We start from the raw sequence: 25,786 nt of genomic DNA on the forward strand, positions 1-25,786 counted from the left end.
GCGTTCCTCTGGTGTGAGCGGGGCTCGAGTAGTTCCAATCTGCATTGGCTCTTCCTTGGTGGTTCGTGGGAAGGGTACGGACATAGCCGGGTGAGTTTCTGAAAGAGGGGGTACATTTATCTTGGTTCTTTTCTTTTCCATGCGTCTTTCCGTCATGCGGAAGTCAATTCGGAGGGTAGCCGTCAGGAGTTCAGCAAAGGATACAGGTCTTTCAATCCTGGCTAGCTCATCCTTTAAGTCTTCTCTCAGGCCTTGCCTGAAAATGGCATACTGAGCCTGCTCCTGCCAACCGGCTTTGGCTGCCACCTGTTTAAAGGCGGTAATGTACGTCAGCAGATCTGAATTTCCTTGCTGGATATCAAGAAGATCTTCTGATGCCAAGAAAGTGCTTTCTGTATGCAGAAAGGTCCGCTGCATCAAAGCTTTGAACGCGTCATAGTCCTGCAGGACTGGGTCAGGCTGGTTCACAAGTGGGGTGGCCCATGCAAGGGCATTACCTGTCATATGAGTGATCATAAACCCCACCTTGGCGTGGTCCGAGGCAAAGGTTTGGGGGCGAAATGAGAAGTGTAAATTGCAGGCATCCAAGAACTCTTTGACCCTTTTTGGTGAGCCATCAAACTTGCCCGACACAAGGGGAAGCGGTGGTAAGTCTGTCAAGGGTCGTTCTCTCTCAGTCATCCTTTGCTGTAGGGCGGCATCAGCAGCCTTTAGATTCTGCATCTCCACGTTTAGACTCTGAACTGCTGCTACAAGTTCTTGTACTTGCTGCGGCGTAGTCATCGTGATCTCACGCTTTTGGCGTTGCAAACTGTCACTGGGATCAGAGATATCCTCGTCAGAGAACGTTGTTTCTTTTCTGATTCTCCACCCTCCCCTAGCTCCTCACCTTCTTCGTTCCTTTCCGTTCTCTCCTTTTCTTCTTGGTCGCTCCTTTTTTTTGTGTAGATAAGGACGGCCACGGAAGGAATCCACCGTGCTACCCGAAAAGGGTGCCCGGGGCCCCCCTCCGGGAACGCCAAAAAGGGGAAAAAGCCAGAAGGCACAAAAAACCCCTGAGCGACCCCTGAGATGTAGTCTTGAGACGGGGCCAGGCTGAAGAGATGGTCAGCGGAGATATTCTGGAGGAGCTCCGGAGGAAGGCAGTCCAAGAGGTAATGGGTGATCACAGGGAGAAACCCAGTTCAAGAAAAGAGAACCAGGAGAAGTCGGCAGTCCAATAGCAGGCCAAGATCCGGTACACTGGGAAGCAACAGAAGAAGGTGACCAAGCGGTAGAGTAGACAATCCGAAATCAACAGGCCGGGGTCCGGTACACAGGGAATCCAGCAGGAAGATGAGAGGAAGCAAGGGAGGAGACTGGTACAGGAAGACAGAACGGAGAAAAGGTAAGGAACACAGAGTGAAGGAAAGATGGGACGGGGGTGGGCTAGAAGACTGGAAGGAGAGCAAGGGGGAATGAGAGGAGCGGAAACAAAGAGGGGGGAAAAAGCTCAGAGCAATGAGGAGCAGGCAAGTAAGAGAGGAGGAACGGAACCCGATAGAGATCGGGGACCGACAGAGAAAATACACGAGCGTGAAAGCTGCGAAAAGCACAGAGCGTAGAGCACTCTCGGAAAAGGAAACCGGAACCGTTGCAACGCGTCCGCGATCCGGAAGCAGGAGGCTTTAAGCTTCCGAGTCGCGTCAGCGCGCAACACTAGAACGGTGCTAAAGGAGAACGTGACGGGTGAGCGGAGCGTGTGATGGGCTAGTATCTGCGCCGCCAGCGGCTCCACAGGCTCCACCTGCCTCGCGGCATGACAACGTCCAAAGATAACCCTGGCCAGTAAAAAGATCTTCTGATCAGGTCTTCAGTGTTCCTGGTACCTCGATGACCAGCCGTACTATGGTCATGACACCAAGATAGAACCTTGAGACGTAATTCTGTAGAAGGAACATACAGTTTCTTGTTGACAAAATAGAGACCTTCTCTTAAGTTAACCTGGTTCCCAGGCCAGGAGGGTCTTGGGAGAGGTGAGAGGGCAGTAGCATTCTTGACTTGGGAGAGAAAAGTAGCGGTGGTTGCGATTAACGCGTTCTCAGGGAAAATCCTTTCCTTGTAGTGGGAGTTCACATCTTCAACCATTTCCCGGCGGGAAAGAGCATCAGCCAGCACATTCTGGCTACCAGGAAGGTAGGTTATTTCAAAGTCGTACTGAGAGAAGAAGTGGGCCCATCTGGCTTGTCAAGAATTAGTGCATTCCATCTTCCGCAGGGAACTGAGATTACGATGATCTGTCCGGATGATAAAGGGAAAGGTTCCACCTTGGAGGAGATGTCTCCATTCTTCACATGCTTCTTTCATAGCTAGAAGTTCCCTCTCGATTACCGAATAATTCCTCTGGCTGGACGAAAGGGTTTTTGAAAGATAAGCTACCGGGTATTCCAGGCCCTTGTGTTCCTGAAGGAGGACGGCCCCTATGGCACTTGCAGATGCGTCGGCTTCCACAATGAACCTCTTAGATTGATCCGGTTGTTTTAATATGGGTGCTGAGCTGAATCTTTCTTTGAGAGAACCAAAGGCTTGTTCTGCTTCGGCAGACCATTTGAAAGGCAGATTCTCCTTCTTCAGAAGAGAAGTGATTGGAACCACTATGGCTGAGAGGTTCCGGATAAATTTCCGATAAAAGCTTTCTGGGATCCATCTTGATGCCCTCTTGGGAAAGGATAAATCCCAGATAGGGTACTGAGGTAGCCTGGAACACACATTTACTGGGTTTGACCAACAGATGATTGTCCCGTAGACGACTAAAGACCTCGTGCAAATGAGTCGAGTGTTCCTGGGGGGTTCTTGAAAATACTAATATATCATCCAGATATATGATTACTGAGTGAAACAGTAAGTCAGAGAAAATCCGGTCCATAAATCTCTGAAAAACCGTGGGGGCATTTACCAATCCAAAGGGCATCACCTTATATTCAAAGAGACCGTATGGTGTTCTAAACGCGGTCTTCCATTCATCCCCTGCGCGGATGCGCAATAGATGGTATGCATTACAGAGATCCAGTTTAGTAAAGATGACCGCCCCCTTAACTGCTTCAAGAATATCGGAAATGAGGGGCATAGGATATCTATCCCGGATGGTAACCTTGTTAAGCCCTCTATAGTCTATACAGGGTCTGAGTTCGGCTGAATCTTTCTTTGCAATAAAAAAACAAAGAAGCCCCTGCAGGGGATTTGGAGGGTTGGATGAGACCATTCTTGAGGTTGGCATCTAGGTATTGGCACAAAACAGACCTCTCTTTAAGGGACAAAGAGAACATTCTGCTAAATGGTACCAGGGCATCTGGGACAAGGTCGATGGAACAATCTTCAGGACGATGAGGGGGTAAATCATGTTCATCTTTTTCCATAAAAATTGAAGTATAGTCGATAAACTGAGGAGGGATGGAATGGATGGTCTTTGTTGGTGACTCAGGCGCCTGCAATACTGCAGTTTGAAACTTCCGGGATGTCAGGCAGTTCCGAGTACAGAAAGGGGAACAGAAGCTAAGAGAGTTGGAAGTCCAGTCAATAGTAGGGTTATGTCGACGCAGCCATGCAATACCTAAAATTATGGGAAAGTGAGCTGCTCTGATAATATCAAAGGACATGTCTTCTTGATGGTGTTGGATGGTGACCTGGAGGATTTCGGTGGAATGGGTGATGGGCCCCGAGGAGAGGGGAGTACCATCTACTCCTTCGACCTTAAGATCTTCCTTATTCTGAACCCTCTGGATACCCATCTTGTGAGCCCATATGGTATCCATGAAGTTGCCTGCCGCGCCACAATCGATTAAGGCCAAAGTGTCTATCTCTTTGTCTCTCCAGGACAGGTGAAGGGATACCACCATTAGTCGAACATCATCTTCTTGGCGAGTAGGAGTAACTGAAAGAGTGGCATAAGGACCTCTTGTAACCCCTCGAAAAGGTGGTCCTTCCTAGGTTCGAGGTCTGGCGTTTCCCAAATGCCTAGGTGGAACTTCGGGACAGTTGCGGAGTAGGTGGGCTGCCGAGCCACAATACATACATAGTCCTGAGTCCCGACGTCTCTTCCTTTCTTCCAGAGTTAAAGGATTTCGCATGGAACCAATCTGCATGGGTTCCTCTTTAGAGTCTCCCGAAGGCAGTACCAAGCTGGGAGAGGAAGTAGAAGAAAATGGGTTCCCTTTTCCTCTTTTCCTTTCCATCATTGAGGCGATGCTCTATCTGTAGGGAAACAGACATCAATTCTGCGAAGGAGGCAGGGCGAGGGATACGGGTGAGCTCGTCCTTGATTTCTTCTTTCAATCCTCTACGGAATATTGTAAACTGGGCCAGTTCTTGCCAGTTAGCCTCTGCCACTAAATGTTTAAATTTGGTGATATAAGAGTAAAGATCCATCTGTTCCTGATGAACTTCAAGGAGTTCTTCCCCAGCTAGATATCTGATCTCAGGTCTTTCAAAGGCTTGCTTAAATCTTTCTAGGAACACCTTCCAATCTCGTAGAACCGGGTCATCTGTAGTCACCAAGGGGTTTGCCCATGCCAGGGCATTTCCAGTTAAATTGGAAATAACAAACCCCACCTTACTTAGATCCGTAGAAAAGGTGGAAGGTCTAAAGGTAAACTGTACGTTGCAGGCCTCTAAGAACTCCTTCAGATGTTTAGCTGAACCATCAAACCTTCCTGAAGAAAGTGGCATAGGAGGGAGATCTGCCACCATTTGTCTGAGAACAGTATTTTCAGCCTTGATATGCTGCATCTCCTGATTCAAGTTCCTTACTTCAAGGTTGAGTGACTGCACTGCTGCCACGAGTTCTTGAACTTGTTCCGCCGTAGCCATGGTAGGAGTCGATTGGCGTTGCAATCCTTCAATACTGTCGGGGCCCTCTATGTCAATTTCTATATCTGACCCTGACTCCACCTCCTCACCTGAAGATTCGGGCTGGCGTGGTTTCGTCTTCCTTCCTTCCCGAAAGGCAGATCTTTTTTTGTGTAAATACGGCCGACCACGGAACGACGCCACCTTGGTTTCCGGATAAACCCCGGTTAATGGCGCCGGTCCGCAGCCGCCTAAGGGGAAAAAGCCTCTGAGGCAAAAAAGAAAACAACTCGGTCTAACAGGATAGGCAACTCCTCCTTCCTCGATGCAGGTGAGTAAACAGAAGGTGTTTTCACCCGGTAGGATGCAGCTAAGTCTTCTGGGGGCTTCCGAGAGAAGACCCGCGACAGACGAGCGGGCGGGAAGGTGTACCGGCGAAGGCAAGGAACTATGAAGGGGAATGACCAAAGAGGAAGCCAGCAAGAGGGGAAAGGGAGAGACCAGCAAGGAAACAGAAATAGTACCTAGGAAGAAGCGCCAAGGAGGGGCAAAGGAAAGCAGGGCTCAGCAGAGCCAAGAGAAGTGACAAGGAGTGTCGGCAACTAAGTGGAGGTAAAGCGCAGTTGCAATGCGATCCCTGTCGGCTGCACAGAGCAGAAGAAGCCGGCGGCAGCCATCTTGGGATGGAACACTAGACCGCAGGGCACGTTACGTCGAACATGATGGAACTACTCTATGGCGGCCCCGTCTCCACTGATCCCATAGGCGCACATAGAAGGGGCGCATGACAATATCGTGACATTAGTGAAAATGTAAAGCAATTTGGGCAATAGCGTCATTTTAATTAGGGAAAGTTTGGCGACAGTGGAGAGCGGGAGAGATTGCCACCTCTGTATTTTGTTTTCAGTGATTGCTGTGGCTGCTTCATAATTGTCTCGCTGTAATGCAGTACGTGTTCTAGATATCAGCACCTGCAAATATTTGATGTGGTCAGGAGACCACCGCAAAGGGAAGAGTCCACGATATTCGTGGGTGTTAGCCGTAAGTGGAAATATTTCAGATTTGGAAAAATGTATTGTAAAACCAGGAATGGGATCAAGATTTATGTGTGGGTCTCTGACGTACAACAACACGTCATCCGCGTATAGGGATATTATATCCGGTGGGCCAATCAGGCGGACTCCACGTTGTATTTGTATTTATTACATTTTATATAGCGTTTTACGCCAAAGCGCTTTACATTACAACAACAAGAATACATTGGAAGCACGAGTACCAAACTTGAGTCAAATAATCGAGAACAGTATACAGAACACTTTGCTGAGAACTAAGAACGAAATAAAATAGAGGAAGAGTAAGAGAGAAATAATAAGGAGCTGTCAGGAGGGAGGATGAAGAAGGTGGGATTTTAAGGAGGAGCAGAAGGAGGAGTAAGAGGAAATGGAGCGGATAAGGAGAGGTAGAGAGTTCCAGTTTAGAGGGGCGAGGAGCTGAAAGGATCGGAAGCGGGAAGGGACACAAAGTGAAGGTGGAACAGTGTGGAGGAAGAGGTCAGCAGAACGGAGGGGGCGAGAGGGGGTGTAAAAAGAGAGGAGGGAGGAAAGGTAGGGAGGGGCAAGATCATGAAGAGATTTAAAACCAAGACAGAGGAAGTTGAATTTAAGTTTTGAATGAAAGGGAAGCCAACCAAGAGAAAAAAAGCAAAGAGATGGAGTTATGGGGAGAGAGAAAGAAGAGAGTACGGATAGCAGAGTGATAGAGGGATTTGAGGGGGGCAAGATGAGAGGCAGGGAGGCCAAAGAGGAGAGCAGAACAGTAGAATAGACGGGAAAAGAAAAGGGATGAAATTAAGAGTTTGGTAGCGTGGAAGGTGAGGGAGGATCGGATTTTGCGAACATTGAAGAGGTGGTAGCGACAGGCTCGGGAGGTAAGAGAAATGTGGTGAGTAAAGGAGAGGTTAGAGTCGAGGTGGAGGCCAAGATTGCGGGCAGAAGTTAGTAGGGGGAAAGAGGATAAAAGGAGTGGGAGAGGGAGGAGGAAGTGTGTTGGCAGGAAAGAATAAGACTTCAGTCTTGTCAGTGTTAAGGGAGAGAAAGTGGGAAGACATCCAGTTTTTGATAGCTGTGAGACAAGAGGAGAGTTTGAGGTGGATATCGGGAGTGAAAGAAGAGAAGGAGAGGAAAAGCTGGTTATCATCAGCGTAGAAATGGTAAGAGATACCAAAGGAAGAGATAATATGGGCAAGAAGGAAGGTGTAAAGTAAGAAGCGGAAAGGGCTAAGCACAGAGCCTTGGGGAACACCAAAGTCAAGGGAGTGAGTACGGGAGGAACGGCCGCCCCCAAGAGACGGCAAAAGAATGGTTGGAGAGGTAAAAGGAAAACCAGTTGAGAACAGAGCCATTGACACAAAGGAGGAAAGAGTGTTGAGGAGTAAGGGGTGATCGACAGTGTCAAAGGCGACAGAGAGGTCTAGGAGAATGAGAATAGAGGAATGCTTAGAGTAGCGAGCAGTGAGGTGGGAGTTGAGAACAGAGGTAAGACCAGTTTCAGTGGAATGTTTAGGGTGGAATCCGGATTGAGTAGGGGGAAAGAGAGAGAGATTGGAGACAAAAGCTGAGAGTTGAGAGTAAATAGGGCATTCAAGGAGCTTAGAGAGGAATGGTAGAAGAGAGATGGGACGAAAGTTGGAAGCAAGGAGGGGGTTAGCAGAGGGCTTTTTCAGTATGGGGATGATAGTAGCATGTTAGAAGGCTGAAGGAAAGGTAGCAGAGGAGAGACAGGTGTTGAAGAAGGAGTTGAGGTAAGGAATTAGGACAGGGTAGATTTTAGGAATCAGGGAGGTGGGAAGAGGATCAGGGAGGGCAGCTGTAGGGTGAGTTTTGGACAGGAGGAGGGACACATCAGAATGAGTACTGGAGGATAAGTTAGACATGTAGGAGGAAAGGATGGTATGAGGAGGGGAAGGAGGAGAGTAAGAGGAAGAGAGTAGAATGCTTTGGCTTAGAGAGAGTATCTTGGAAGAGAAGAAGTCGGCAAAGTCGAAGGGAGTGAGGGAAGAAGTTGCTGAGTGGTCAGGAGTGGGAGAGGAAAGAAGACGAGTGTGTGTCTGAAAGATTCAACGAGGTTGAGAAGCTTGAGAGTGGAGAAGGTTAGAAAAGTAGGAATGCTTGGCTGAGCTAAGGCAGGAGTCATAGAGAGAGAGTGATAAGAGAAGTAGGAGGCTTGGTTAGTGGGGAGCTGTGCTTAAGCCAACGTCGCTCAAGCGACGGAGAAAGCAGCGCATTGACAGAAGGTGAGGGGAAAGCCAGGGTTGAGCGGGTTTCTGGGAGGGGCGGAAAGAGTAGAGAGGAGGAAGTTGATGAAGACTAGAGGAGATGGAGGAGGACAGAGTAGATAGAGCTTTGTTAGCCGAGAGAGAGGAAAAGTCAGGAAGAGGGGGGAGGGAGGAAGAACAGGTATCGAAGAAGAGAGAAGGGTTAAAATTACAGAGGTCCCGTCGAGAGAAGGAAATAGGGGAAGAGAGGGGAGTGGGAGGAGAGAGAGGGGAGAAGGGTGGAGACGGAAGAAGAGGAAAAGGAAGAGGCAAATATGAGATCGAGAGTGGAGCCGGAAGAGTGGGTAGGAGGTGTAGGGAGGGGAGTGAGAGGAGTCGAGAATAGCTAGAAGAGGGGAGGTTTGGTGGGAGGTGGGGAGATGAAGATTGAAGTCGCCAAGTACAGTAAGGGGTGAGGGGGTGGGTGTGAGGAGAGAAAGGAGTTAGTTGAGGTCGTCATAGAAGGAGGTGGAGGTGAGGGGGCAGGTGGCATGTAAATGATTGGCCTTGTTGCAATTGGATCTTGTGTTCCAGAGGGCAACGATGATGCTGGAGGATTCAACGATGGGGGGATAAATGAGGTTGGGACAGTGAGAGAGGGTAGAGGGGGGATGGAAAGGACGAGGAGGGGTAGAGAGGTAGAGCGTGGAGATAGTCATGAGGGTCAGGCAGAGGGATTGGAGAAAGGGCCAGGAGGAGGGGTGGGGGAGGGAGAGAAGTGCAAAGAATAAGAAGGTAGGGGGAGGTGGAATGAGGGGTCACTTATGCCTGGGGGGGGTGGAAGGAAAGGGCTGGACTGAGGAGAAAGAGGGTGTCACTAGCCAAGGGACACTGATAAGAGTAAAGGAGAAAGTTAAGGAATAGAGTGCTGAGGGGGTTGTGGAAGATGAGGGAAGACAGGAGAAAGGGGGACGAGCCGGTCTAGACTAGGAAAGAGTTGGCAGGAACTTGTAAGGAGAGAGGGGGGCAGGAACTTGTAAGGAGAGAGGGGCAGGGGAACCGGTAGACAGTAGGACATAGGAGGAGTCCTGGGAGATGCGGAGGCTGTGCTGCGAGAAAGGAGATTAGCAACAGCCGATGGAAAGGACTCAAGTGGTGGGGTGAAGGACTGAGGTGTAGGGAGTCAGGCATTACGGCCCCAAAGTAGCTGGATGTGGGACTACGGGGGCGACTTAGCTCGCAGCAGAGCAAGGGCAAGGAGCTGCTGGAGATGTGCAGATGAGGTTGTCTGGTGTCCCGATTAGCCCAGGAAAAGAAGAACACAACAAGTTTGTGGAGGTGCAGAGGTAGAGCAGGTCCGAGTAGCGGGGCTGACCGGGAGCAGGCCTCAGCAGTACTGGCAAAAACACTGCACGGCAAGGCAAATGTGGGTATGGAGAGGAGCTCAGGGTATCAGGCGCCACGACGATGGATCCAGGTGCAGTGCAGAGCGGCTCCATGGCCAGAGCAAACAAGATGGGGGCGAGGGGGCAGCCCTGATGGGTGCCTCTACCCAACTGAAATTGCACGGATACGCAGGAGTTGACCAACACTCTAGCTAATGTTTGTGTGTACAATAATTTGATACAACGTATCATGTTCGGACCTATCCCCATCTTTTGCAGTGCTACCCACAAGAATTCCCAAGACACCTTATCGAAAGCTTTTTGAGCATTAATAGTTAACAACACCGCCCGTGCCAGAGTGTCCATTCTGGCCATGACATTGAATAGTCGCCTAATGTTAAGCAGTGTGGATCTTCTGGGGATGAAACCTGGCTTGGTCGGGATGGACCAAGTGCAGCATCACGGGGAGTAGGCAGTTAGCAAGAACCTTAGCAACAAATGTTGTATCACAATTCATTTTGTGATAGAGGCCTGTAGGAACCGCACTGATTACTAGGGTTGTCTTGTTTGAGGAGTGCTGTGATCCCCGCCTCCCGCAGCGATGCAACAAATTCCTCAGAGATTCATCCCATAGACTAAGAAGAATAGGGGCTATTACTGCTGCGTATTCTCTGTAAAACTCTGCAGTGAAGCCATCAGGTCCAGGAGCCAGCAGCAGTTGTTGTAACAGTAAGTTGTAAATGACCGCCATAATTTCTTCAAGTGTGACGGGGTTGTCGAGTGCCTCCCTGGCTTTGGAGTTACGCATGATAGCGGGATGCCCTCTAATAGTGCATGTATGGCCTTATTACCACAGGGCTGCTCTGCGGTGTATAGGTTGCAGTAGAAGTCACGAAAAACTCCCACCACTTCAGCATCTGTTCACTTAATCTTACCCTCCTCAAGAATGGAGTCTACCGCGGATGGCCCTCTTTCTGCATGCACCAGTCTGGACAGTATTTTCCCCGGTCTATCTCCCTCTCCGTACTGTAGGTACTGTACGTACTGCACTGTACCTGGCCGCCTGTGTTCGGGAGAAGTGGGGCACTTCCCTCGTCGCATGTGCCTCAAATGATTTTATTCAGGGGACCGGAATATTCTGTTTCAAGCCACTTAAGGGTTGTTGCAGATTTCTCTAGATCCCTCTGTATGCTTTTTGGTACCCCTGCTTCCCTGGATATCGCCATCCCTCTAATGTAGACCTTAAAGGCTTGCAATCTGATGCCCTGGGAGGTGTATCCCACCGCATTGCAAGTGAAGAAGGTATCTATATCCGTCTTGATCCCCGCCTGGAACACTATATCCTCCAGTGTGGCCGATTTAATCCTCCAGGTGCAGCTGTTATGCCTGCCCCCGATCACTAGCCTCAAGGACAGAGAGGAGTAGTCTGACACGGTAATCAAGAACATGTCTATCCGAGATGACATATCATGTACTGAGGAGTAAAACGTGTAATCCCTAGTCTGGGGTGCGCTATACGCCATGCATCACATAGGCCCAGTGTGTGTATGAGGTAGTGCAGTCGACAAGTGGCTCTGGGTTGTGGTCTAGGTGTTCAGTTTGTTCCATTAAGTGATCGATCTAGTATCAGGTTCATGTCACCCCCCCCTAAAACAAAGGTATTCCGTCATATGCAGACAATAGCCTCTCAAAAAGGTCAAAGAACTCTGGTGAGTCAATATTGGGACAGTATGTGTTAGCAAGGATCAGTTCAGTACCTTCTAGTATGCAATGGACCACCACATACCTCCCTTTTGGGTCGATGTGCACCTTTTTTTCTACAAATCTTAGGTTCTTATGTACAAGTGTCATGATTCCTCTAGACCGAGATGAGTAGGAAGTGAAGTATCTGCTCTTTCCCCACGTAGGGGCCATATTATGACAAACACCTTCCCTGGCATGTGTTTCTTGTAAGAACAGTACATTTGCTTTGTGTCGATGTGCATAGGACATTATCTTGGGCGTTTTAATGAAGTCACAGAGACCCCGGACATTCCAGCTCTGTATTTTCAGCTGTTGTGTCATACCCCATACATTATCCTCTTGTGTACCCAATGTGATATATTAGCCCAGTGTGCTATGTAATGTGAGGTTAACCCCTCCGAATACTCAATTCCCAATCTTTTTGAAGTTTTCTCCCTCCTGCTCCCCTGAAGTGCGCAACAGGTGCACAAACTCTTTTTGAGCTGCATCCTAATAACTGTGCCCTGGTCTCCCTCCCCCTCTCCCACTGCCACCCCCAACCTAGCTGTGCATCTACCCCTCCCTTCCGCACTCCCAACTGCTCCCTCTGTCCAGCCTCATTTCCTTCTTTTCTCGGGCTAGCCGAAGCAGATGATCCCTGTCTCGATAGCCCAATATTTTTGCTATTATAGGCCTAGGGAAGTCTCATGGTTTGGGGCGGGTACCAGAGCATGGTGGGACATTGGGGCGGGGGGCCTGAGCACGGTGGGCCCATTCCACTGCAAAGAAGGGGGATAGATCTCGGCTCCTAGGAGGTCTTTCAGTAAGTTCTCGATGGCCAATTCCATTCTTACTGTAAGTGCATCTTCGGGGACCCTGACTATGTGAATATTGTTCCTTCGGGAGCGGGACTCGAGGTTGTTGCATTTGGTTTTGACGTATTTCATGTCTCTAGTAAGGGTGGCAACAGTGTCCTGGGGTGCATGCAAGCTGTCCTCGTTTGGCCCCTATTCTGGTGTCAGCCCCCTTAATCCAGGCACCCTCATGGGCCAATTGGGATCTCATAGTGTTGTTGAGTTTCTAATGTACGTCCGCGAATCCTTTCGCCATAGCCTCCATCATACTGGTCAGATCGGGAGTGGAGGAGGGACCAGGGTTTGGTAGAGGAGGTTCCAATTGAGCTTGGCTCGAATGCCCCTGTTCAGCCCTGGGTGTCGATCTCGTAAATGTATCCATTGTTCCAGATCCCCCCACAACTGCAGCATCCTTGGTCATGATTAGTGCTCAGGCCTTTTTCCAGGAAGCCCGTTGATAGCATGGGAAGGACCCAAGTTGGTGCGTAAGCTGCAGTCCATCAATGCCTGGCCCATGCAAGGATATAACAGCCGTTGTTGCCAGAGGCGTAGCCAGGCTTGTCTAACAAGTGTGGCCAGAATCTAATGTAGTTGGTCCCATTGCAGTAACATTAACACCTGTAAATGCCCACACAGCGCTGTTGAGTGGGAATTTACATATTTTGGGTGGGCCTTACCCGCTCAGGCCCTTCCCTGTCTATGCTTCTTGTTGTCGCAGGGCCAAGAGGGACGTCCGGTGAGATCGCAGGTAAATCTCCACAAGCACTGCTGTACTCAACAGGGGCGACTCGTGCCTTCTTGTCTTCTGGGTCAGGCGTATGCTTTAGGGCCTTAGTATGTATCAAGGGGGGGCGGCCCACATGTATCATCCACCAGCCACTGGGTCTCCGGGATTTGGTGTGTGAGGATTATGGGATTTACCCCAATAATCAATGCCCGGGGAGGCGCTGTGCTAATAGACCCCAGTATGCAGGGGCAGCAATGCCAGGATCAGCTCCCAGGCCATCAGGCGGTGGAATTTCAATGTCCTCAGGGCCCCCCATCACATGCATTTGTCAGCGTGTTGTGGCTTCTAGAAACATAACAGTGGGGATGGAACGGAGCGGGTTTCCTGGATGCAGGGGCCCGCTGCGCCCACTGGATCTTCCACTGGATGTCAACAATGTTTGGCCTGAGCTGGGGGTGGGGGTCTAGCTAGCGGCCTGCGGTCACTTTAAGGGCCCAGTCGTGCTGCATGGGGTGGAGTGCACCTCACCTCCGTTGTAGCTGTATGGGGCTCCTCTCTGTCCACTGCTGCCAAACAGCAGTGGACAGAGAGGAGCCCCAATGCTGTGATTGCGGCCCGGGCAATCACAGCAGGTCCACCGTCGTCCACCCCTTCAATCCGGTCATCGCCCAGGGCCCGGGTAAACCCATCAGCCCCAGTCTCCCTCACCTCAGGGGGACAGCTGTAGCGTGGGCACACGACCCGCTCTGAGTCTCTGTCGCGTTGCGGGGTAGGGGCCAGCCTGCCTGCAAGGATCACACAGAATAAGTTGGGGATAGTGGAAATCCAACGGGGAGCAGGAGACTGGGTATGCTCAGCGAGGAGCCGGCACACACTTGTTGGGTACTTTGTGAGCGGGACGCCGCAGCAACAATGTTGGCTACTCCTGCAGCGTGTGCCTGACAGTGTGCAGGCCGCCGACTAATTGCCCACGCTTCACATGCCTGCCAGCCATGGCTCGCAGGTCAGAGGATCTCGGCAACCTGGTCCCCTCCAGGCACTGCTCTTTCACCTAAACCCGCACCAGGGGATTATAGTTTATATTCTGCAGTCGTGGTGCACTGCAATGCTGGATTTCGCTGCCTTTTCACCGGATGTCTGCGCCGTGGTGCGGCGCTCAAGAGCTATGCAGCCATTCCTCTCGGCTGCGCAACAGCGCCCCTCCAAGTTTGTTTTCTGTTGCACCACCATTTGCCTGGGGTTGGCAGTTTGGGTGTTGGGTGTCTCATTTCTGTTTGGCAAGGAAAACCCCAGTCCGTGCCTTTTTTGCTCTTGATTCCATTCCCTTAGTGTTGGTCCATTCTGGAGGCTGCAATTCTTAAAGAAACAAGAGAACTCTGGCCAGAAAACTGGTTTTCAGATATCATGTGACAGTATGTGGTACCATTGTCAACATGCATGGCACATGATGGGGTTTTGGGGTCTGGGGATCCCCAACTCACCTCACTTCTAGGAGGTGCCCCTTTCCCTCATTGCCATGGTCATGACTCTGACGCTATCACGAATTCCAGTGATTAGCACTCTAGTGTCAGTGTTTCTTTGTTATGTCAGTGTTGTCTTTGAAGCACTGATTCCCCGGGCACCTCCTGTAGAGAGATCAAAGGTGTTGCCCTTCCTACAGGAGCATCAAATGGCTACTTCCTGGCCGTCATCCCACATGTTGGTTGTGGAGGAGCCCAGGCCTGACAGCTACAACACATCCTTGTCTTAGCTGAGCACTGTTCACCAAGCTGACACTAGTATGGTTTCAAACAGCTTTGGCTGTATAATTGCCACGATGCCTCAAACAGGCATGGCTTACATTTACAGTTTACGGCGCTACTAGGGCACACAATTATGTTTTCAGGCGCAGAAGATTAAAAAGCCACCTCTGCCTGGTGAAACTTTGAATTTCAGAAGCTGTCAGGGATGCGCATGTGACCTTTGAATCTGCTGTGCTGCTACTCCAGAGCAGTTCCTCTATATGTAAGGAGATTGGTACAGCAAAGGCATGTGACTGTACTGTGCGTTTGGCATGGGGGTTGATGAAAGGTAGGTCTCATTAGCAGACCTCTGTTTCAAAAACAGAATTATCTGAATCATTTTATTTAACAAAATTTGAAAAAGCTCTATCGCACCCTCACCAGATGGCGCTGTAAGTGCTACCTGTAAGCCAAAACATTACAGAAAACCATCTCTCTATACTTTCAAAATCATCACCAAGCAAGCTCAGAAAAGAGTGAATCTGAATCTGCTACTGGGCCACTTACCGATCTCGGTCCTTGGCCCAGCCACTCTTCCCTGCACTGCCTACCTGCACTACGGGACTGTCTCTGTATCCTTCAGCCCCTTCTCCCGGCACTTACCTTGCACTTGCCACCACCTGGCCCTATTATTTATCTTGTATTCTACTAACCATGTACTGCACCTTTCCCACCTCTCCCCTTCCCCTTGCACTTTTCCCAGTCCCCTTACCCTTGCACTTGCGCGATCTGAATGACACTTGGCCTAGTAGGATCGTTGTCTGTCTCCCCTTGTCCCCCCCTGCCTCGTCGCGCCTTGAAACACTTGTGTATAGGTGCGTTACAAATGCCATATCATAAAACTATTGCCATTGGTTGTAAAGGTATGAGAGAGATGCGATGTGAAGAGGGGGACTCAGCCTAAGGGTGTTTGGTTTTGTACGTACCCATTAATTGCACTTGGCCCTTCCCGTCGCCCATAATAAAAATGTAATAACCAAGTGTGTCTTCGGCCACTTGATTTATAAGCAGTATGTGTTACCTAGCATCTGTACTTTGCTCTGGATTCCTGCTAAGAAGCAGCATTGGCAAAGCCGGCATGTCTGCCCCTTTTATAGGCATTAAATAAGTATTTGACAGACACTGCCTAAAACGCCCACGTACTAACACCAATTGCCAGCTGTTGCCATCTTATGGTCAGATTGTACCATTATGACAGTACATGGAAAATGATTATCCCAGGCCTACACAAAAGCCAAAGCTGTTGGCCTTTCCAATGCTTGTTGATAATGCATAATCAGTTTGGGGCAGCTGTTTTTGTGTGGGGCGGGGTGGGCGTTTTGTATTTTCTGATGATGCCTGCTATTTGTTTGAGTGGGATTTGTCGATACTGGGGAAACGGTCGTGTCGTGCTTTTTAATACAGTGTTAGGGAATTGTATTTTCTGGTGAGATTGCTGGGTTTGTAGTGGAGAGAATGTTCCTTTTTCGGTGTGAAGCGTTATTTCGGCTCTTTATGTATTTTGTTTGTACATACTGCCAGATTTTTTGCTTTGTAATGTCTGCGAGGCCTGTAATTGCCGAGGCCTGTAATTGCCCCGACTGTTTCAGTTGATTTTCAATGCAAGGAAATCGAGATCGTAGTAATTTTGAATATGGCTGTGTATGTTCATATTTCTTTAGAAGCACCGTGTCATTCCCTTTTCCCTTCCTGCGACGGCTTCCACCTGCACTCTCAAACACTGGCACAGTTTCCCCAGTGAACGCAGTGCTGCACTGAGCTCACTGCTCACCTCCTCCTCTTCCTCCTCCCCAAGCCAGCTTGACCTCATGACATCATCTTGCTGGGGAGGGTCACATGACGCTTGGCTGTTGTTTAACCAGAGGGATGGCTTTTTTTTTTTTTTGCATGCATGTGAAATCCGAGCAGCAGTTCCTGGAGCCAGTGCGGCCTAGTAGCACACTTCCATGCAAGACTCCCTGGAGCAGGTCAGTGCTGGCATTACCATGGGTGCTAGGACCCTAGGTGGGGGCTTTTAGATGGGGGCAGTCTGTGCCAGAAAGAAAAGCGGATAAATGTAGAAAATCGTAGGTTGAGCGATCAAGCAAGCAAGGGAAAATCCCCAGGCCATAGAAGCAAAAACGAGGCCTGCCTTCCTGCTCGAACGAGGCCTTCCTACTCGAATGACGCCTCCCGTCTTGAACGAGGCCTTTTGCTTTGAATGCAACGTTTCAGTTTAGTGTGTTGGCTCCTGCACCGACGCTTTCCCTGTGGGCAGTGTTTTACCGTTTTGGGGCACAAGGTGAGAAAACGTGGAGGGACACTGCGTGTTTAAAAACAAAAGCAGAAAAAAAACACTTTGGTTGGATGTCACCTTCCACGACACACACATTACCCAGGGGTGCGGCGGTGGCACAGAAGTCTGTTTCCTTTTATTTACGCCTGCCACAGTATTTGTACACGAATTTGGTCAGATGAGTGATTGTTTCTGAACTGTTAAGCAGTTGGGTTGGGTAGTGGGTACAAGTGTAGCTGGGTGTCCTAACCGCCCTAAAACCGTGGTGTGTAGTGTATTTTACACACGTTTTCCAGGGTAACCAACCAGTTTAAGGATTGTCTTTTCACCATCCAATGAAGTTTGCCTATTGCTATACATCTTTTCAGAGTTGATTGGTTCCATGAGGCGCTATAGAAATGTAATCACTGACCCATTCACATTATATACACAAATAGTGCCACGGCTTGCAGTGTGGCCTCAGACGGAGCTGTGAGTATACAATCAAAATGTATTCTGGTCTTCGACCTTGTAGGCACTCCACGCATTTCCTGTATAGTTACCCTTGCCCCCCATCTTCAGTGATGAGCCGCCAAACTCGAATGTTCTAATCCCATACCTTATGATCCACCATCAACTTGACACCAGTTACCTATTTCACCGCTGATCCAGTTTGGTGTCCAACAATCATCTGTGTGACACTTGCCGTTGCAATCAACGTCTTGAAAGGGTTATCCTGTATAGCACCTAGAAGTAGATACAATACATGTTAGCTACACGCATTGCATTTTCACCATTTTCTGGAAGAATAAGGCTGGCAAAACTGATAGCTGAAGAGTAAGTTTTTCTGCAACGCGGCCTGCTCTCTCCTTGGACATCTTCCGGTCTTTGCGACCACTCCCATCTCATTTCCATTCTATTGCAATGCTAATGGGAAGACGTTGTGTGAAAGCAATGGCTCCACTAAAAAAAAAATACAAGAAAAAAAAAACACTGACTTGTGCCGATGAAGTGAAATAACCATTTCGGTGTACGGTTCAGTCCGTAGAACATTACTCCCCTAACGCAGTCCCCTTAATTCGGTGCTGGCGAAGTATGTATTTTGACACCGGGGAGCAGAATCCCTGTTTACGCTCCCCACCCTCCCTTTTTTCTGTAGTCGAGGGAGAGAGACGACACAGAAGGGGCGTGTGTAAAACGGAAGCCGTAAAACTGAGGCCTAGTTACAGTTGAATGCTCCAGCAGAGGTTGAGTATGGCCAAACAGACACCGATAAACGTACGGCAAAGAAAACGTAGAGGAGCATTGTGTTAGTGAGTCCTAGTTAGTGGATGCATTTTTAGTACACACTAACGCAAGGAAGATGCGTGTTTCGGACCATAGCTCTGTTTTTTTTTTATTGCATCCGGGAAAATAATGTTGTACAGCACTGATTAACTGTCTGTTTGCGCGTATTCCGGCTACGTTGTGCTTGGTGTAAGTTATTCGGCGATCATTGTGCTTGTGACTGGGCCTGTTTTTTCCCCTGAACCATAGCAAGTATGTACAGGAAGTGCAGCAGAAATAGAAACGTACGTGTTCCTGCCTCAGGGGCCCACGGCTGGTTGATTGGCGTCTCGCAATCAAGCTGGCAGAGAACGTGTCATTGGAACTATACATTTGCTGAGGGGTAATAGAGTGCTTCAGTAAAGTAGATTTTATTGAGTTGGTATCGGCTCTTCAAAAGTTGTACAATTATTCTTGTTGCTGGCATCTTAACTGTTGATTAACCAAGCAGCCGTGAAGATCCTTAAGTCGAATCACCTAGAATAGCCAGTACATCTGCCGATCTGTCTCAGATCTCTGCAATGGATTAGCTGTACCTGTGACCACCCAGCTGTGGATGTTCTGTTGGTTTTATGGCCAGGTTCACTGGCCGAACGAAGTGCATTGGTGACACTCAGACAATATGTTAGTCTCTGGCTTGGTATCTGAGCCATTCACTGAACATTACCTAGCTGTCTTGGTGCCCTGTAGTGGACTTGTTTTTTGTCTGATGGCTTAGTATCCTCCCCATTAGTTGTACATGGGAGAAGCTGCCCTGTGTCTTCCAGTAGGAAAGTGGGTCCCCAACCAAAGGCAGGAGATGTGCAAGCTTCATGGCCTATATGCCACCATCTGTTTGTGCACTGACAGAAATGTCTTTTGATTGCTCTCATAGATAACATTGGGGACCCAAGGCGTTGCAGACTTCTTTATTCAGTTTGGGACGTTTCCCATGATGCAGGTGGACATTTTTGATCAATCTGGAATTCCTGTTTTACTAACTCTTCAATGCTTTACATTTATTATGATTTTGTTATGTTTTTATTTTTTCATGATTGGGAGGTATGAAGCCTAGACAAATCTGTGCCACAATAATTTTGTGTTGAGTCTGAAAGGACTGTTTCAATAACAACGTAGTCTTACAAAAAGTAAGTCCCTTAAAAAGGATTGCTGGCTTTTCCCAAGACTCTAAACTCACCGATATCCTATTTTCTGTGACCAAAAACTCTATTGCCACTGAAACCTCACTATCGGCCATTGTCTCTTTGACATCTGACTTTTTTGATTTTTTTTTTTCTTTTCATGTGATAGCAACCTCAAACACTTACTCTTTGCCTGGACTCCAAACCCACTCATTCCTCTTTCCTGAGACCTCAAACCAACAATTTCTTCCCTCCCTGAGTAAACCATCCAACCATTTTGACTGCAGTTTTGCTCTTTCCCTGAGACCCCCAAACTCCTGTGTTATGTTGCATATCCTAGGACGCCTTAAGGTACTGATGAGGATCTTAACCATCAGATTAATCAAAACCCTTACATTCTTCATTTCCTTTTCATTGAATTTAGCTTCAACACTGTTTCCTGGTTTTACAGTCATAGGATACACCATCTTTAAATGGGTTATGTTATCCCATTACATAGGGCCCATCTCATCTCTGCCTTCCTAACTGCAGTTATGGAAGTAATGAACATTTTTGCAACCAGATAATGTTGAGTTTTGGGAATGTTTCCATGGGTCAAAGGTAACCAGAATACAGTGCATTAAACTACACTATAAACTGTTCATGCATTTGCATTAGATGTTGGTTGGTTGTGTGGGATGTTGGTTGGTGGTGTGGGTATGTAACATACTTACACTGGTCATTGTTCTTGGGGCAATGTGAAACTGCTTTGGGACAATGCTGGGGCAACATAAAAGTGAAATGGTTCAATCTTCTGGGAGAAATGTGGAAGTGGCATGGATTAATTTTATGGGGGAAAGTGAAAGTAGCATGGCATTTTTTTTTAGTTGGGGCAATGGGAAACTGATATGGACAGTATTTGTGGGATCCTATTGTGGGGGCATTGTTCAAGTTGGCATTACAATTTGTTTAAATGGGACAATGCAGGCATGGCACCATTGAAACTGAAATAGCTTTTTTTATGGAGGCAGCATGCCTTCCATTTTCTGGGGGCAATATGGATACTAACGTAATCTTTTGCTTACCTTGGACCTGACACTGTGGAAATTGGGAATAGCATTTTCTGGCCATAATGTGGAACTGGCATCAGCATTTTGTGGGGAAAAATGAAAATTGTAGCAGTAATCCACGCGCAGTATAGCTATTTGAATGACAGACCTTAATTGGGGAAAAACTTATATAGCCTTGTTGAAACTGAATGGAGTATTTTTGGAGGGAAATATGGAACATACATTTTGTGGCACTTGAAATAGTCATTTTCTTTTGGGCTATGTAAAAATAGGCATTAATGCATGTGATTAACATGTGTAGTTGTAATCTGGAACGACAATGTTTATCACCCCCCGCATTCTGAAAGCTGATGGACGAGGTGGTCCAGTTGGGCAGATCTTTTCATTCACACTTCTGCCTCAATTCCTTACCTCACACTGTGAAGCCATGGTACTTTACTGAAGGCTTTCAAGAATGTCAATTTGCGCTTGATTATTTGCTATCCTCCCCCAGAGAAATCATTTGCCTTCCGTCCCCTGCTTCTCGACTTTATCTCAAGGAACAGTTTGAGTCCTTTCCCAATTATGCTGACTAGTGAAACAGTCAGTGATTTGATGTCCAAGATGATCACCAGAGGCATAACCTGTGAATCATCATGATCATTGATCACCTTTGTTTCTATGAAGTGATTCATGGCGCGCTCTTGTCTGCGCAGGTTCACATTCCACGTTTCATTTTTTGTAAAGAATCTTGCCATTTTTACCCTATCTTTTACTCACCGTACTGGTTGGATGTTTTCTGCTGGATTTTTCTCTTGGTCCCCAATTCCTGTAACGCAGACAACCAACCTCCTCACTGCTTACCTCTACGAAGAACAGAAGATGCTTCTTCCCTGACCACCTTGCTCCCATTTGGAATCCGCTTGTCTCTTCTTGGCTGGCACCACATTACGAACAACTCTACTAGAAGATGGTGCACATGTGAAGTCCATACGCTTCTGCTACTGCCCCACTTTGGTCTGCCAAAGCTCAAATTCACCAAGGTGCGAGGTTCTCTCCATCTCTGGAGTAAACTAAACGGGGTTCTCCCACGAGCATTGCAGGAGTGGAGGAAGAACTATTCTGTGAAGTTTAAACTTTAATATAGAGTTCTTCAATTTGTCTATCACAAGGAAATCTGTCAAGCAAAACAGAAGCACGGGCATGGTCACAGTCGCTACTCAAAGTATCTTGCCACAAAGCTGTTTTTTCTTCTCTGGCAAACCAGGCTGATCCTGCCCCTATAATCCCCTCACCTGAATTATGTAACAAGTTCTTAAATTTCTTTTATAACAAAGTACAGGGTATAAGGAATGGCATCATTGTAAGTGCAAATCAGCTGCTTCAAATGTGTAGTAAAGAAATCGGCTCCTCCAAATGTGTCGTACCCCTTTCAAACCTGCACTGATAATCACTAAAATGGGAGTGTTTGACTTATACCCTGAGTTGGTCTTGGAAATTCCTTTCAATCACATTAAAATCAAGCCTATCTGCTCTCATGTCGACCCTATTCCTGTCAAGGCCAGTGTCAATCAATTGTCCCCATTCTTTAGGGATTTTTTTTCATCTCTATCATTGAAGTTTGGGACCCATCTCAGTCAAAAGCGTGTTTGATTATGGCACTATTAAAGGAGCTTCCCTCAAACCACAAACGTTTGATTTTTAAACTATTGTCATTTTGCCAATAGTTCCATGAACAAAGTTCTGGAATGTGTACTAATATCAGGGTACAACATGTGATATTTGACTCTTGGTGAGTAAGAAATGGTGTGCTGTGTGTATGTATAGAATTGAGGTGGCAAATGATCTTTTTACAGCTGGTAGCTTGTAACTTGAATTTTTGCGCCCTTCTAGTATCCTAGTTAGAATAATTTGTTGATGTCATGGATGTAAACTAACTACATCATCCGTGCTGGTTAGGGTTCAGCCCTGGACATAGTATGGAGGAAGTGCTGTGTGATATTTGGGATGTCGTCCTGGTTTCAGCGGATAGAGGAGTGGTGTGCCTTTCTGGTTTGGATACATATTTCTGCAGCCTTCTGTATCATTGACTATGCATTTTTACTATCCTCTTTATCAGAGATTGAAAGAATAAACCAGACTGCCTTACACTCGTTCTCTTCATTTGTTTGGTAGTGATCCTTGGCAATCATTCTGGGTAGTTATCAGTAATCAACTAAAAGCTAGCCTTTTGTGTCCTCAAGGGATCACTGTTCTGTCTGGTGCTAGTCAATCTTTATAAGACACTGCTTATTAAATCCTTTGGTCTTGACTGCCACTCCTCTACAGATGATTCCCTGTTTAGTCTCACCCTTGGCCAATTTTACATCCTTGCCAGCTGCCTCTTGCTAATTGGACAATGGATGCAGGAAATTGGTTTCAAACGAATGCTGTGAAAAACAAGATGACCCCTTTTAGGGGTTAGAGATCCCTAATCCCTTTCTCCTTGGTTTTATCTCCTCTCCCACCTTCATAGATTACCATTAAGTGTAAGGGGAAGAACTTGCAGAGGTGGGACATTGTCCCTTCATTTGAGGACTTTATTTAGTGCTAATAGTTAAACTAAGCAGACTGAACTGCATCTGTGTGAAGGTGTTATATGATGGAGGTATAAAAGACAAGTAGCGTAGGTAGCCTATTTGATAAGGCTATCAGGTGGTTTTCTTCAGACTTGTTAAACTTCGGCCAATTCTCTCGTTTCACAAGAAGACAGAGCATCTTATTGGGTTCACTGTGAACATTGCGTTGGCACAATTGCAATGCTATTAACTGTGGACCCCTTAGTGGTTTTCACCAGCAACTGCAGATTGCGTAGTATGGTGTGGTTAGGGACATCTGGGGAATGCAGAGGAGAGATCATGTCCTGGGACTTAAGTGAGCTCTGCATCGGCTGTCAGTTGAAGCCAGAGCTAAGTTCAAGCTGAGATTTGTTTTCTCCGAGAGCCCTGTATTGTTCAGCACCCATTTATCTTGAATCTAAATCGCGAGATATATGTCTGGTCCGACCAAGTCCTCTGTTGTGTAAAAACTGTTTGGTAAAACCCTTTTAGGTATGCTGGATATTTGAGTTCAGGGAACTTTGGTCACTATGATCTTGCCCTCGAGTTAAGGGTTGAAACTAACCTTACTGCTTTTAAAAACCACCCCTTCCTGTATTCCCGTTTTTGTTCAGCATCTGGTCTAGCTGGCTGAGACCTCAAGACTGTTTCATCTGTAGGAGAGCGGCTTATAAATGTATTTCCATTACCTGGTTTATTGAGAGCAATATTCACACATACTTAGAAGTAACCTTGCATGTGGTGGAGGCACTCTTGTAACTCCATTTTATTTTCCGGCAATTCTGATGTTGTAATTTTATTAACCGGCCCCCGCGCTGTGGTGCACATTGGATGTCCTGTTAACGTTTTTGGCTTGTTATGCAATTTATCTGGAAAATGTTGATAGAAAAGGTGCAGAACCACCTGCTCACATTGAAGGTTTTCTGTTGAGCTTGCACGCTCGCTCCTATTGGGGGTGCATAGTATCTGTTTGTAAGGTCACCAGCCTGCACTGAAAATGGAAAACCTTCTGTGCTGTGTCCGTTCAAGTGAATTTTTGACTTGAGAGCACCTTTCTCCCTGAAACCTCAGTATCGACATTATGCCTTTTTCTTTGTTTGGATCCAAAACCCACGAGTTTAATCTTTCCCGAGACCTCAAACCAAGCATTTCCTCCCCCGTAAGTAAATAATCCAACCATTCTGAGTGCAGTTTTGCTCATTTCCCGAGACACCCAAACACCTCTATTTCCCTGTGTTGTGTTGTATCACCTAGGCCGCCTGAAGGTACTTATAAGGAACTTGGCCATCAATCATTTACCTCATGCCACCTGGATAAAGCCTTCCGATTTCGTTTGAGCAAATGTGTTTCGTGTTTCACAGTCCTAGGATTAACTGTTGATAGTAGTATATTAAACAGTTTTTAGGGTGTGGGAATTGCCTCCCATCTCCCCCACCTATCCTTGTTAATGTTTTGCAGTGCAGACCTGGCCTGAGGACTTGAAAGCACAGCAGTCAAGTGTAAAGCAGATAGCTCTACGTGCATCGTGCAGTTATCTGTTGAGTATAATGCCATCATCAATGAGGTCATAAATTGAGTACCACTAATGTGGGTAGTGATGTTGGTAATTAGGAACACTGGATAGCAAGTGCTCTGAAATGGGAATCTCCAGTATGTGGCGCTATATTAAATATTATTGTTGGAGATGGAGACCCATGTGGAAGAGGTGTTGAAAGGCATATAGAGATAGGAAGACAGGGTATGCCACCTCAACTTCATTGACTGCTCTTGGATAGTTGGAGGGGGTTCTAAGAGTTGGTGAAATGGGCAGACTCAGCTGACCTTTTTTAATTTGTCAGTTATCTTTGTGGCATCAAGAGAAAACTGCTTAAGCAGAAATAGTGACTGCTTTGTAGTTTAATCGGTTCCTACCCTTTGGCCATTATTGGCTGATTATGTACTGTAATCTTCAGTGCTCCTTGTCCACACGTCTTGTCACAGTCCTTACTAAATATAGGCTCCCTGCCTTCATAGACAGAAACCAATGACGTTGCCAAAGATTTCCGGAATTTCTCCTCACTCCCCAAGAGCAGTATAATGTCCGTCCCACCATATAGCCTGCCATTATCTCATGTTCACTCTTCTCTTATCTCGTACCTTACTAAATGAAGATCTAGAAAGCAGCATATAATATAAACCTCCTGAGTAAACCAGACAAAAGGACCCATAAGTGCTGAAGGAAGCAATACATATGGGGGGGAAAAGTATTGAGGGTCTGCACGATGAATGGATGACTCAAGTCTGTAAATGATAGCACCATTACGGTAGGAATATACATGGTTCTACCCAAGCATACTGGTATGTTTAAAAAAAAAATGTAATGAATATTGCCCTGGATGCTGCCCTAACTCTGGCAAGTGACTCTGGTTAGTCATGGCCATCGAATTAACCCTCTTCAAATGACAACGAGAAATTGTCATCTAAAAATGACAACATAGACCTGCAAAAAAGTACCCTCCAAGGGTGCGCGCCCTTGCGAAGTGGCCTGTTGTGTCTGTTGCTCCTGCCTGCATCCTACAGAGAAGACATCCTTGGGATACCATTTACTACGCTTACATCACGGACTCTAACCTGGCCACACCCCCAACGCCGGAGAAACTCATTTAAACTGTTAGACCCACGCCCTTGCAAAGTGGCCTCTGAAGTGGCCTGTTGTGTCTGTTGCTCCCGCCTGCATCCTGCACAGAAGACATCCTGAGGATACCATTTACTATGCTTGCATCACAGACTCTAACCTGGTGAATAATTCACTTGAGGGCACACGCACAACTATATCTAGTTATATGTATACTCTTATAAGACTCTAAATAAGCATATTTTTATTATTTATTTAGGCCATGCCCCCCAACGCAGGGGAAACTCATTTAAACTGTTG

The 25,786-nt window shown here is 47.3% G+C and overlaps 1 protein-coding gene across 1 annotated transcript in view; it reads left to right on the top strand.

Annotated features, from left to right (window-relative positions):
* Nucleotides 1-16,403: 16,403 nt before the first annotated feature.
* ZNF687 (zinc finger protein 687) overlaps nucleotides 16,404-25,786 on the top strand; it is a 514,459-nt gene continuing 505,076 nt past the window's right edge. Inside the window, exon 1 of the mRNA XM_069650250.1 lies at nucleotides 16,404-16,513. The gene's annotated coding sequence lies outside the window, so the exon portion shown is untranslated. The remainder of the gene's footprint in view (nucleotides 16,514-25,786) is intronic.

Source organism: Ambystoma mexicanum, chromosome 1p, assembly GCF_040938575.1.
Source record: "Ambystoma mexicanum isolate Mex_15411 chromosome 1p, UKY_AmexF1_1, whole genome shotgun sequence".
Classification (NCBI taxonomy): Eukaryota; Metazoa; Chordata; class Amphibia; order Caudata; family Ambystomatidae; genus Ambystoma; species Ambystoma mexicanum.